Source organism: Puma concolor, chromosome B4 (genome assembly GCF_028749965.1).
Source record: "Puma concolor isolate L17-30 chromosome B4, mPumCon1.1.hap2, whole genome shotgun sequence".
In the NCBI taxonomy this organism is placed as follows: Eukaryota; Metazoa; Chordata; class Mammalia; order Carnivora; family Felidae; genus Puma; species Puma concolor.
The window spans coordinates 81387478-81403233 of NC_141673.1; the positions used below are offsets into that span (position 1 = coordinate 81387478).

Consider the following 15756-nt stretch of genomic DNA (forward strand, 5'->3'; position numbering starts at 1 on the left):
TTTCACTCTTCCTTACACCCTCTGATCTTCCCAATGTCCACATTATTATTACCACTTTCAAAACCTATTATTTAGATAATGACCTACAAGCTAATAATATCTAAATTCATATGTCTCAGCACACACCACCTATAGCCCTCCAGTCCCATATACTTACCCAACTACCAGACAGTTCCATTTAGCTGCTTAGTAGTATGTCACACTTACCCATCATCTTATAGAAACCTGCTTTGCTTCATGCTTTCCATCTTAATTAACAGCACCTCAAAGAACTACTTGCCCAAGCCAGAAATGATACCATTAAGTGCCAACCTCACTCCAGTCACACTGTGCTACTAACAGTTCTTATTATGCCATACTGTTTGATACCTCTGTGACCTCACAATATACTACCTAAGTAAAAGCCACAGCTGTGGAGTCAAAAATGGATTCAAATTTGGGGCCCCTGGGTGGCTCAGTCAGTGAGGCATCTAACACTTGGTTTCAGCTCAGGTCATAATCTCACGGTTCATGAGTTCAATCTTCGCATTGGGCTCTACACTGACAGCGCCAAACCTGCTTGGGATTCTCTCTCTCCCTCTCTCTCTGCCCCTACCCTACTCATGTCCTCTCTCTCTCTCAAAATAAATAAACTTAAAAAAATAATAAATAAAAAATAAACGGAAATAAAAAAATGGAATAAAAAAATGGAATAAATAAAAAATAAATAAATTTAAACAGTAACAATTTAGTCATTACACAGCCTTGGGCAAATTACCTAAACCCATCTAAGTCATAATTTCTTCATCTGAAAATGGGGAAATAATATGTAGCTCAAAACAAAGCTATACAGTTTAAATTAGATGATGTATATAAATCACTTCATTGTACCGGATAGGTACATGGTAAATATTCAGTATATGGCAGTTGTCATTGAAATTATCATTTGTCAACATTCAAAACAAGATTATCCAGGATTCTTTTCACCTGCTCCATTACCACCCAACCATAATACAATTTAAATATCCCACTATCAACATATGACAGAATTTCTAAGAAATAATTTTAATCAAAACATTATATATAATCTATGGAATACATTTAAAGCAATGATTAGGAAAAAATCTAAGTATTGAACACTTTAATCAATTAAAAAAATTTAACGAATTAAATGCCTAGCTCACAAACTAAAATAGAAAGAAAATTCAAAAAGCATAATAAAGAAAATAAAGATAATACAGATACTGAAGTAGACTAAGAAAGTAAATCTTATTAACAAAATCCCCGAATTTCTAAAAAAAAAAACAAACAAAATAGTAGTTAACTTATTCAAAATAAAAGAGAGAGGGGTGTCTAGGTGGCTCAGTCGGTTAAGCGCTGGACTTCAGCTCAGGTCACGATCTCAGTTTGTGAGTTCGAGCCCCACATCAGGCTTGCTGCTATCAGCGCAGAGCCCACTTTGGATCCTCTGCTCCCTCTCTCTCTGCCCCATCCCACTCTCTCTTGCATGCTCTCTTTCTCTCAAAAATAAACATTAAAAAAAATTTTTTTAAATAAAAGGGGGAAGGTACAAATATACAAATTAAATGACAAGGGGAAATAATTAAAGCAGAAGAATTTTTTTAATACTAAAACTCCTCTGCAGGCTTCTAAGTAAATTAATTTGAAAACTTAAATAAAATGATCAATTCTCCACAAAAATGTAGCTTATAAAAGTTGTTCTGATTAGAGCTTGAAAAAAAAACCACTTAAAAATAGATCAACTTCTTTTGGAAAAAAAATAAAGCTATCAGGCAACAACCCCACTGATAAAGCACTTCAAGAAAATTTCTATCAAAAATTCAAAAAATGAATAATCCTAATGCTCTAAAATTGTTACTGAACGTTGAAAATAAAGGAAAATGTCATTAGCGTTATGTAACATTAATGTAACATTGAAAGCTAAGCTTGATAAAGACAGTACAAAAAAAGAATAATTAGAGATTTTTAGAGTATCACTTACAATGAGGTAAAGTTATAAGTAACATATTAGTAAAAAGAATCCAATACCATATCGAGAAAATGATATGCAATGAACAAGTTAGATTCATTCCAGTAATGCAAGGCTGGTTCACTATTAAGGAATTCATTAACAAAATACTCCATATTAACAGATTTGAAGATAAAAATGACATGATTATTGCCAAGACTCTGAAAATGCTTCTGATAAAACTGAATACCCATATCTGTTAAAAACACTCAAGAAAATAGGAACTGATGAACACTTTCTTAACATGATATAGACCTTAGTCCTAAAATCAGCATGTTAATTAATGGAAAAAAACCAAAGTTGTTTCCTAAATGAACAGGAACAAAACAAGGATGACTACTACCTCCACACCATGGAACATTCCTCTAAAGGACAGGCCAGTGCAGACAAAAAAGACAAATTAAACATAAGCATAAAAATAGGAAAAGGAAGAAAACTATTTCATGTTCCTACTAACTAAAACAATACACACATTCAATAAAGTAGCAGGATATAAACTTAAACGAAATAGCAATCACCTGTCAAAACAATAACTATTTAGAGTATATAATGGTAAAGAATACTATCTTCCATAAAAACAAAGAAGATAAAGTACCTGGTTACAAATTTAACATGAAATCTGAGGAAAATTTTAAAACACTTCTGAAAGACTCAAAGGTAGACCTGAAAAAAGGAAAAGACATCCTAGAACTGGATAGGGCAACTGAACATCACAAAGATGTCAATTCTCCCTTAGTTAATTAACAGTCCTAATATAATTCCAATAAAAGCATCAATAGGCTTTTTTATAAATGAGCTAGACAAATGGACATTAAAGGTCACATAGAAAAGTAAAAATGCAAAAATGGGCAGGAAAATAATAAACATGCAAAAGTGTAAGGAAGATACTACCCCCTCATTATAATATACCAAATTAAACTATACTAAAACATAGTACAGACCTTAAGACACACTGTATTTTAAATTATATTAACACATACGATAAACCCTTTATAAATAAAACAGTGTGTTGTTTTGGTGCAGCAATAAACAGACCAAAAGAATACACCAGAAAGTCTAGAAATAGACCCATGTATGTGTAAAACTTAGATACGTGATAAAAATGGCATTTCAAATCACTAAGGCAAAGATAGACAGTGCAAGGACAACTGATTAGCCATCGGGAAGAGATAAAATTAGACTCATACTTCACACTATAGACAAAAAAGTAAACTCTAAGTTGATCAGAACTCCAAATACTTAAAAATTGAGACCATATAAATATTAAGAGAAATATGAAGTGAGTTCCTCTTTACCTTGCATGCACTAATGGGCTTTTTAACTAGAACTTAATTCCAGATACAATAAAAGAAAAAATTAACAAATGTGACTAGAGAATAAATATATAAAAACTTTGTAGGTATCAAAACTTAACTTCAATAAAATTGTTAAAAGCTAATAAACAAAAAGATGTATAATATGTATCACAGATAAGGAATAATATTCCTAATATATATTAAAAACACTTAAAACTTAAGAGGAAAAAAATTAGGAAAAAAACAGCCTATAGAATACTGGGCAAAAATGTGAACAGACAAGTCACCAAAAAGAAAATACACAAACAGTCCTTAAATACATGAAAAGACGCAGACGCATGCACCTACTCTTTTGTCATAAAAGAAACACAGGGAAGAGAATAAAGCCAAAAGTAATGAGACTGCTGGGTGCGAGACAGGTGATATGAAGTGGAAAAACAAAAGAAAGGGATGGTGGAAATACCTTGTCTATCAGTGTGCTTTTTTAATATGGTTCTGACTTTTGAAACCATGTTAATGTTTCACTAGTAAACATAGTAAAATAACACTAAAATCAACAAGCAGGGGAATAAAGGGATTGAATCCTAAAATAAAATACAAAGAGTAAGAAATGAACTAAACCATATTTCAAATGAATAATCTTATCACACCACAAAGTGTGGGAGGGGGAGGGGTGGAGGTCAAGAACTAACCCAAATTAATTTGGGACATGGTATTTTGACTATATGTCCTAGGCATAAGAACAAAAACAATGCTAAATATTGAGAAGAGGAAGAAAAAATAAGAGAACGAGAAGGAAGGAAGAAAAAGAATAAAAATAAAGCAAATATGGTAATATGTTAATATCTAAAGAAAATTGATGAAGGATATACAGGAATCTTTTCTTCACTTCTTACTGCTTTTCTGTAAGTCAAAATAAAAACAGGAAAGAGCAAAAAGAGAAATTATACAATAGAAAATAAGAGATCTGAAGAATTGCTCGTAAGGGAAAAAACTACCTAGTCTAAACAAAAGTCTTGCCTGTGCAGAACTGCCAAATAAAGACTTGATATCATGGAAAACAAGTATCGGAATACCCCCCAGCAATACTCTTCATAATAGCAAATAAGTGAGAACAGCCAAAATACCTACTGACAGTTGAACAGCTAAGTCAGCTGTGGCATAATCATACATTAGAGTTTTTACATCAGTGAACATAAGGAAACTATAGGTATATGCAACAACATGGAAGAGTCTTAGAAACATAAATTTGGGTGGAAAAATGTAAATCATAGGGAGTTTACACAGTATTGACCTATTTTTATAAGGCACATAAACAAACAAAACTCTTTAGAGATACACATACATATACAATAAACAATATATTTACAAAAGTAAGGAAAACATAACACAAAATTTAAGACAGCAGTTCCCTTTGGAGGAAGGCATAGGGAAAAGACAGAAGAGTACTAGAATTGGTAATATTCTAGTTCTTAAATTAAATGGCAGATTCATGAGTGTAATTTTCAAATATAACCCAGAAAAAAATAAGTACACATACCTAAAAATTTAATTCTGAAGACTTCTTGTTTCAGTGCCCTTCCTGGTTGTAGTACCCTCATGAGCTATGTTATCCCACTGATCAAAACTTGCTCTGGGTAAGTAAAATAGGAAGAAACTCTAATTCAAACTAAAGATAAATAGGGATGAATTAGTTCACTCAAATAAATTATGCTTTTCTGAAAAGATGTCAAGAATCAGCAACAGACTAATAAACACAAGATTTGAAGGCGCAGGCCTAAGTGGCATCCTGCTAATCACAATATTTATTCCAGAGACAAAAGAAGTTGAAACTCAAATGCCTAGAATTTACATACGCTTTCAACTTATGAGGTATTAGTGGAAGTTTTAGGCATTTGTTTAACTGAATAATATGAATGTTTACTGAATATGTCATAATCCACATCCTACTTTAAAAATAAAATGAGAAAACAAATGGGTAATGCCATGGAAAGAGAACATATAAATGCATTACTCTCTAAGTGGAAACTAGATATGTTCAGTTAAGCCTCTAAGTTTTTCACTGTGCTAAAATTCACACATTTTTCCTGCATTTTAGGCGACCATCCAATGACAGTAATTTACCCTAAAAAAAAAGCCACATTGGGAAATACTGTCCATATACAGAGAGAGACCAAAATATTATTCAATAATAATGAAGAGGGCACCTGGGTGGCTCAGTCGGTTAAGCATCCGACTTTGGCTTAGGTCATGATCTCATGGTTCGTGAGTTCAAGCCCCACATCAGGCTCTGACGGCTCAGAGTCTCGGCCTGCTTCAAATTCTGTGTCTCCCTCTCTCTCTGCCCCTCCCCCGCTCACAATGTGTCTCACTCTCTTTCTCTCAAAAATAAACATTAAAAAAAATTTAATAATAATGATGGTACACATTTCACATGTCTGCTTAGAAAATTACAAATTCCAATATGTAAAATATAATTATCTTCTCACCTAGCCAAGAATATACAGCTGTTAAAGTTTCAAACGCTACAGTATTCTTTGGTCTATTAAAAAGCTGACTGGTGTCAGTCTTCATGTTAAAAATCTTTATAAGATCAAGTATAACCAGCAGCAACATCATCTACATAAAAACTCGGCCAAATTTTTTTTAAGAAGTGAAAATATACAAAATCTTGTTTCTTTGGGTATTTTGTTTGTTTGATTGCTTTTAAATCTTAAGCAAGAAAGAGTACAGACACAATTTGCTTCATTTCAAATGTGAAATCCTTGGTTTTCTAAGACAGAGAATACAAGGTCAGCATATACTCATTACAGCTATAAAGCTAATCAAAAGTGCAATGAATGGCACATCTTCATCTTTCACTTTGTAATGGTAATCAGCAAAGTCATCGGGCATATCATTTTTCATTAACAGACCTCTTCTAAAATACAAAAAAAAGCCCACTACGTCAGAACACCGCATAAGCAAAGGAAGACCAAGTTTCCAAATAGTATGCAATTTTTTTTCCAGTAATTCCGCCTGTGGTCAACTCTGTTTTGTTTACATAAGCATAATAACTCTTGTAAAATCTAAACAAGAAACAGGTGTAAATGCTCTCATGCACTCTTAACTGTGCCCAAAGAAATCTGTTGATCTCCGCTAATGGTTAATAATTCACAAAGAGAACGTGAACAAAATGGTAATGGTTTTTACAACTTTTAACTTAAAAAATAATTTTGGACTTTTTCATTCAGACATTCTATTTTTTTAATTTTTTTAAGTTTATTTATTTTTGAGAGAGAGAGAGAGAGAGTGCGTGCACAAGCAGGGGCAGGGCAGAGAGAGAGGAAGACCCTGAATCTGAAGCAGGCTCCAGGCTCTAAGCTGTCAGCACAGAGCCCGATGCGGGGTTTGAACTCACAGACCCAAGATCATGACCTGAGATGCAGTCGACTGCCCAACTGACTGAGCTACCCAGGCCAGGCACCCCCAGACATTCTTTCATCCAATCGAGGCTCCTCTTTTTCAGCACACTTTCACTTCACAGAGGCTGGTGATTACCTTACACAAACTGCCATCTCCCTGAAATCCTCTGATATCCTAATTTATTATCAGGTCTATGCATGAACCCATTCTTCGGGTTCAGAGCTCACTGCTGAGACTTTGAACTTCACTCATGTAAGGAAATCACTCAGTTACAGAAAACAAAAAATATGCAAAAACTGAGGACTATCTAAATATAATAATAATAATAATAATAATAATAATAATATGGTTTGTTAGTAAATATAAAATAAGTGGATAGTTTTTTTTATTTTAAGTGGCAGAAAACAGTGTTTAGAAAAGTGTTACTTATATCCAAGAAGGTTCCCTTCAAGAAATGCCCCTTGATTTACTATTTAATGGATGTCAAGATATTACCTAGGATATCTAGATTAGAGACTTAAGGAGAAATATATAATAGCTTTTAAAAGGCTAAGACACAAGAACACAAGGAATAGATTCAGTCACTTTCTTAATAAAAGAGGGATTACAAAATTCATGAAATTTCTACCAATATAGTTATTTTTAACTACTCTCCAGAGTATTCTGTAAATACAGGCTCCACCTCTCCTTGCCTCTCTGAGAAATAATGGTGTGTTCCTAAAAGCAGTTTGGCAACACCATACACTACAAATTATAATGAGAAGTTTTTTGAATTATGCACATGACTAAAAAACTATGTTTCAATTCATAAAAGAGACATACAGAAATAGAGTCCTCAAAATCCATCACTAGAATGGTCAACACAAATTCATATCATATTAATAAAGCTTTTTGAACAGGGAAATTAAAAAATAATCTACTTAAATCCCCACTATTTCTTCATTATCATAGTAGGAAGAAAATGCCATAGCAACCAAAAAAAAAAAAAAAAAAAACAAACTAATAAAATGCAGACAGTAGTATCTAATGACTCTAATAATTTTGAAAATTACAGGAGAAATATCTCAGAACCATAAATATATCTTTAAGCCAACTTACTATCTGAGATTTGTAATCTTTCAACTCTTGCTCACACAAAACATGACCCAACATAGGCAAATTCTAAGCAATTTCCAAAGAGGAGGAAAAAACATGTATCACAACTTAAGTTAAAGCAGTATGTTAAACTGATTTGTTGAGGCAGTTTTTGACTTCCCAGTCTGTGGAAGCTGGGTCCTTACGAACTTCTTGTAGAAACCAAAAGCAAAGGCAAGCAAAAATAAACAAGTGAGACTACATTAAACTAAAAGCTTCTGTACATTAAAAAAAAACATAAACAAAATGACAGAGCAACGTACCGAATGGGAGAAGACATTTGTAAATCATATATCTGATAAGGGGTAATATCCAAAAATTATCAAGAATTCATACAACTCAACAGCAAAAAAACAATCCCATTTTAAAATGGACAGAGAATCTAAATAGACATACATTTTTCCAAAGGAAATATACAGATGCTCAAAAGGTAGATGAAAGGTACTCAACATTACTAATCACATGGAAAATGCAAATGAAAACCACAGTGACATATCACCCCACACCTCGAAGGAACAGTAATACTAGAATGGCTATTACCAAAAAGACAAGAAATAAATACTGGCGAGATAAGTCATAGGAATGTCATGTACAGCATAGTGACTAAAGTTAATAATACTGAATTGCATATTTGAAAGTTGCTAACAGATCTTAAAAAATATTCATACGTAAAAAAAAGTAAGTAATCACATGTGAACGTTAACTAGAAGTATTGTAGTGATCATTTTGCAATATTCAGGCGTACCTCATTTTATTGAGTTTGCGTTATTCCATTTTGCTGATACTGCATTTTTTACAAGTTTAAGGTTCATGGCCACACTGCATCAAGCACGTCTATCAATGACATTTTTCCAACAGCATTTCCTCACTGCATGTCTCTGTGATACATTCTGGTAGTTCTCAAAACGTTTAAACTTTGTCATTATTATATTTGTTATGATGATCTGTGGTCACTGATCTTAATGTTAACTACTGTAATTGTTTTGGAGCATCACAAATCATGCCCATATAAGACAGCAAAGTTAATCAATAAACGTTGTCTGTTCTGCTTCACCAACCAGCCATTTCCTCATCCTTTTCCCTCTCCTCAGACCTCCCTATTCCCTGAGACACAACAATACTGAAATCAGACTAATTAATAACCTCACAATGGCCTCTAAGCGTTCAAGTGAAAGGAACGGTTGTACATCTCTCACCTTAAATAGAAAGCTAAAAATGATTAAGCCTAGTTAGGAAAGCATGTCAAAAGCTGAGACAGGCTAAAAGCTAGGACTCTTGTACCAAATGAGTAACCAATTTGTAAATGCAAAGGAAAATTTTCTTGACGGAAATTGTTACACCAGCAAACACACAAATGATAAGAAAGCAAAACATCCTTGTTGCCGAAATGGAAAAAGTTTTAGTGGTCTGGAAAGAAGATCAAACCAATCATAACATTCCCTTAAGCCAAAGCCTAATCCAGAGCAAGGCCCTAACTATTCAATTCTATGAAGGATGAGAGAAGTGAAAAAGCTACAGAAGAAAAGTATGAAGCTAGCAGAGGTCGGTTCATGAGGTTTCAGAAAAGGAGCCATCTCTGTAAAATAAAAATGCAAGGTAAAGCAGCAAGTGTTGATGTAGAAGCTGCAACAAATTATCCAGAAGACTTGCTAAGATAATTAATAAAGGTGGTTACATCAAACAACAGATTTTCATTGTACACGCAACAGCATCTACTCCTCTATTTTAAGAGCATGCCATCTAGGACTTTCATGGCTAGAGAGAAGTCCATGCCAGGCTTCAAAGCTTCAAAGGACAGGCTGATTCTCTTTGTTAGTGGCTAATCCAACTGGTAACTTTAAATTAAAACCAATGCCCAGTTAGCATTCCAAAAACCCTAGGGCCTTAAGAATTATGCTAAATCTACTCTCCTATATTCTATCAATGGAACAACAAAGCATGGATGACAGCACATCTGTTTACAACATGGTTTACTAAATATTTAGAACCCCCTGTTAAGACCTATGCTCAGAAAAAAAGATTCATTTCAAAATATTACTGCTAACTGACAATGTACCTAGTCACCCAAGAGCTCTGATAGGCGTGTAAATTGAGATTCATGCTGTATTCATGCCTGCCAACAACATCCATTCTGCAGCCCATGGATCAAGGAATAATTTTGACTTTCAAGTCTTATTATTTAAGAAATATATTGCATAAGGCTACAGCTGCTGTAAGCAGTGGTTCCTCTGATGGATCTGGGCAGTTAATTGAAAACCTTCTGGAAATGATTCACCATTCTAGTTGTCATTAACAATACTTGTAATTCATGGACAGAGATCAAAACATCAATATGAACAGGAGTTTGGGAGAAATGGATTCTAACCTTCATGGATGACTTTGAGGGGTTAAATATTTCAGTGGAGGAAGTAATTGCAGGTGTGGTGGAAATAGGAAGAGAGTTAGAATTAGAAGTGGAGCCTGAAGATGTGATTGCATTTGTGCAATCTCATGACAAAACTGTAACAGATGAGGAGTTGCTTCTTACTGATGAGCACAGAAAGTATTGTTTTTTTTTTTTAACGTTTATTTATTTTTGAGACAGAGAGAGACAGAGCATGAACGGGGAAGGGGCAGAGAGAGAGGGAGACACAGAATCGGAAGCAGGCTCCAGGCTCTGAGCCATCAGCCCAGAGCCCGACGTGGGGCTCGAACTCCCGGACAGTGAGATCGTGACCTGAGCTGAAGTCGGTCACTCAACCGACTGAGCCACCCAGGCGCCCCAGAAAGTGTTTTTTTGAGATGGAATTTACTCCTGGTGAAATGCTGTGTAGGTTGTTGAAATGATAAGAAGGATTTAACACATTACATCAATTTAGCTGACAAAGCTGTGGAAGGGTTTGAGAGGACTGACTCTAATTCTGAAAAAAGTTCTGTGGGTAAAATGCTATCAAATGGAATCATATGCTACAAAGAATTCCTTCACGAAATGACGAGTCAATAGATGTAGCAAACTTTTTTATTATCTTAAGAAATTGCCACAGCCATCCCAACCTGCAGCAAATACCACCCTGATCAATCATCAGCCATGAACACTGAGGCAAAACCTTCCCTACCAGCAAAAAGGTTACATATGGCTAGCTGAAAGCTCACATGATAGTTAGCATTTTTTAGCAATAAAGATTTTTCAATTGGGGCACCCGAGTGGCTCAGTTGGTTAAGCATCCTACTCCTGATTTCAGCTCAGGTCATGATCTCACGGTTAGTGAGACTGAGCCCCGCATGGAAGTTGGGGGGAGGCTGTCAGCTTCAAGCCTGCTTGGGGCTCTCTCTCCTTCTCTGTCCCTCCCTTGCTCCTGCACACATTCTCACGCTCTCTCTCAAGATAAATAAATAAACATTAAAAAAAGATTTTTAATTAAAGTATGTATTTTTAAAGACATAAGGTTATTGCACACTTAACAGAGATAAAGTATAATATAAACATAAGTTTTATATGCACTGGGAAACCAAAAAAATCATTTGACTCTCATTATTGCAATATTCACTTTATTGTGGTGGTATGGAACTGAACCTACAATATCTTCAAAGTATACTTGTATACAAATATCAAAGTATTATGTTGTACACCTGAAATGAATATGTCAATTATACATATACATACATAATTTTTTTAACTCATTACAACATGATGAGGTAGTTAAGGGAAAAAAGTGCTTGTGCTCTTTTTGTGACTCCTTTATTACCTATTCACTTATTCAAACTACAATTGCAGAGTTACCATTAGTATCAAGACAATGAAAGATGTGCAACCTTTTACTTTGGAAAATTTACCCCAAGAATATCTCATCAGTATTGAAATAATGAAAATAAATAAATAAATCCTTATCTAAAGTACTAACTGGTTAGATATTATGGAAAGGCCTCCCATTGTTTGCAGAGTTAATATCACTGTTGGAACATCCCAAATATCAAATAATTAAAATAAAATACTAATGTGTTACACATAATTGGTGTTTAATAAACCAATTTTACTCTTGAGAATTTATTTAGATATTTCTTGGAAATATTTTACATATTAAATATTTTAAATATAACATAAAAGGGTAATTGTCCCAACACAGGGTAAAATTTGACTCAGAGATATAAAGGGAATACACAGGAAAGATTTTATTCTATTCCAACAATGAGGGAACCAAGGAAATGTTATAATCAGTCAAAGGAAAATCCAAAATAGCACAAATTCATGATGATTAAGGAATATTGAAATGAATAGCAATGGACATGAATTTTTTTTCCCCAAAGGAGAAAAGGAAGTCGATCAAAACTCTACTAGACATCACAGAATTTACATGTCTATCAATTACATATAATTACAGAAAACTATAAAATGTAAAATAGCTCAAAGTCGGTAAACAGGGATAGAATCAGATAACCCTGAGACCTCTGCTCAGTGTTAACAATGCATAGTTTTCATTTGAAAAGTTTTTTCTTTATGACCAAAAAGAATAGCTCAAATTTCAGTTAAGTCAAGTGAAATAAAGGGGAGAGAACTGCCTCTGACTGAGTACATAGTTTGCACCAGGCATTGTAAGAAATATTGTGTGCCAACCAATTCGATCCTTACCAAAACTACAATTTTATAAATGAAGAACCTAAGATTCAAAGTTTATTATGTCCAAGATCTCAGAGCTAGATCAGAATACACATCTGTTTGACTCCAAAGCTCACACCCTTCTTTCCACAATGATTAAAAAAAAATTACGGGGCACCTGGGTGGCTCAGTGGATTGGGCATTCGACTTCAGCTCAGGTCATGATCTCACCGTTTGTGAGTTCAAGCCCCGCGTCGGGCTCTGTGTTAACAGCTCAGAGCCTGGAGCCTGCTTCGGATTCTGTGTCTCCCTCTCTCTGTGCCCTGCCCCACTCACACTCTGTCTCTCTCTCTCTCAAAAATAAAGATTAAAAAAAAAATTTTTAAATAAAATCATGTAGATCTTTGCCATTTGTGTATGTATGTGCGTGCATGCAAGTGTATGTGTGTGTGCGCACATTTAGGATGTAAACAATGAGAAATACAAGACAAGGAATCAAAATATAGACCACCTAATAGTAAAAGCATAAAGTTAGAAAAAAAAGAGAGATAAACACTTAAGTATTTAATAAAACTAACGTTCTCAATGAAATGTATATTTAAATGATAACAACAACAGAAGTTACTGTTCTGTTATTCAAAGTCTAAAAAGAAAAACATGCCTGAATAGCACATATGCAGTAATTTATAAATGTCAATTAAAAGAATAAAGTAAAACCAGCAGTTCTCAAATTCTTAACCATATCCTATTCCCAACAGAAAACAAAATAATGGAAAACAAAACTACTTTAAAGTTCACATCCACCCTTCCAGTTACTCAAATGGTAAAGGAAATGTAGTTATAGTATGGGAATATTAGCAAAATGCAAGTCACAATTACTTCTTCTTTCCTCTCTTTCGTTAAGCCTTCAATGTAAAGCTTGCCACAATTTCTATTCTCTTTAAGCTGTGGAGATATTTTCAATTCTATGTGTACTTTTTTTCTTCAATTGCAGATTTCTTCTCTTATTCTCTGAAAAGAACTACTATTCTCACAATTTTCTTCCTATATGCCCATGATATTCGTGCTCTAAATCTTTTTATAATGTATATTAATACTTTTGACTTAATCACTATGTGCCTTAAAATTAAAATATTTTTCTTTTGTTACCTAAATCATAAAATAGAAATATAAACAAACTTCATTGCAACATACTGACAAGTAACAGTAGATCACAAAAAGAAATTCTTATTTGTCAGAAGCTAACTCAGCCTCCTAAAGTGAAATAAATAGTCTCATAATAACTTCAGAGTTTTCAAAGAATGAGCATCATTGTATACAAATAAAACTGTTCACGGGGCGCCTGGGTGGCTCAGTGGGTTAAGCGTCTCATTTCAGCTTAGGTCATGATCTTGCAGTTCATGGGTTCAAGCCCGTGTCAGACTGTGCTGACAGCTTGGGGCCTGGAGCCTGCTTCGGATTCTGTGTCTCCCTCTCTCTCTCTCTGCCCCTGCCCTGCTCGTGCTCTGTCTCTCTCTGTCTCTCAAAAAAAAAAAAAAAAAAAAACAAAAAACATTAAAAAAAAGTTTTAAAAACAAATGAAACTGTTCACTTTACAGTTTTGCAGTATTTTGCCCACATTTAAGTCTGAAGCATCTATACTACCCAATAGAGTGCTATATTTAAGAACTCCCATCAAAGTTAGCCAGCATCTAATGACTGTGTATATAAAACATGTATATAGCTTTTATAAACGTTATAGTCCTAACAGTTTTCAACAACAGCAGACCAGCCTTCTCTAAAGCAAAATTTGGGCCTACTACATTATCATAAACTTCTTAACTCTGCTGGATGTCTTTATATCCCGTTTCCAACAAGTTTAAAGCAACAGCAGCTATTAGACACCTAAACTCTCAGCTTTTCCTCCAAGAAATTGTATATGCTCAAATGCAGAAGAAATGTTATGTTAAGATCTATTGTCATTATATTCATTAAAATTAATGAAACATAAACTGAAGTAAACTGAAAATGGTTTACATCTCAAAATAAAAATAAACAAGAGGCAAATGCCTTCACCTAAGGAATGTCTGTCACAGAGTCCAATTAAGTACCAAAGTTATGCTTGTTGATAAGCATAGAAGACTTAAGCAAAAAAGTGAAAATTAAAAAAAAAATTTTTAATGTTTATTTATTTTTTAGAGAGAGAGAGAGAGACAGTGTGACTGGGGGAGGGGAAGAGAGAGAGGGAGACACAGAATCCGAAGCAGGCTCCAGGCTCTGATCTGTCAGCACAGAGCCCGACATGAGGCTCGAACCCACAAACCGTGAGATCGTGACCTGAGCCAAAGTCAGACGCCCAACCAACTGAGCCACCCAGGCACCCCCCAAAAATGAAAATTTTAGTAAGAAATACAAATGCTATAAAAACATATACTTACAAACTCATGGAATTGGTGCAAAGCCTTATGAATTGTTCATTTAAGGGATATATCAGTCTAAGGTTTAGAATATTCAGTATTCAACTCACCAAAAGTAGTGATAGTTAACTGTAATATGGTCTTCCATCTATAATTAACAAAAAATAAAACACAATTGTCTAACACTGACTTGATGAAAGCTTAATTTATGGTTTATGAAGGGTATAGTTTAGAAAAAGAAAAACTCTGGGGCACCTGGGTGGCTCAGTCAAATATCTGACTCTTGATTTTGGCTCAGGTCATGATCTCACAGTTCATGAGATTGAGCCGTTATAGGCTCTGTGCTGACAGCATGGGGCCTGCTTGGGATTCTCTCTCCCTCTCTCTCTCTGTCCCTTCCCCATGTGTGCGCACATGTGCACATCCTCTCTAAACAAACAAACAAACAAACATTTTAAAAAATTATGACAATCAAATAATATAATGACTGGGGAATTGCTTTAAAAACTAAAGTTATCAAGAAGAATCATCACATAGGTGATCAAATCATATAGGTATGCAAAGTTTCCTAAATAAAGAGAACCATTCCAAAGGCAAAAACAGTGAAATATAAAATATTAATTTATCCAATATATTTAAATAAAAAATACAAGCAACCAGATAGAAGAATGGTTGATCAGCTACACAAACTGAAATAAAAGGAAAGATCTATAGACAAATACTGGCAGAGTTCATCCAAGTATTATCCAGGGAAAAGGACACTTAAGCCAACATTTTAAGTTATTCCAGTCCTCTTGGCAAATCCACTTCTATAATGTGAAAGAAACATGCTCTCACCATAAGTCATTAAATTCAATTTATTTATTCTAATTCCATGTTCACCACACACCTTCTGATCACAATCTGGTTACCATTTGTTCTGCCTATAGGTAGAGAATGGAATAT

General features: G+C 34.3%; 1 protein-coding gene across 27 annotated transcripts in view; it reads right to left on the reverse strand.

Annotated features, from left to right (window-relative positions):
• Positions 1 to 15756, reverse strand: part of CCDC91 (coiled-coil domain containing 91) — a 362057-nt gene that overhangs the window by 238674 nt on the left and 107627 nt on the right. The window contains exon 1 of one of the 27 annotated variants that reach the window (XM_025930324.2): positions 208 to 373. The exons of the other annotated variants lie outside the window; for them this stretch is intronic. The gene's annotated coding sequence lies outside the window, so the exon portion shown is untranslated. Of the gene's footprint in view, positions 1 to 207; positions 374 to 15756 lie in introns of those variants that run through there. 27 annotated transcript variants of the gene reach the window in all.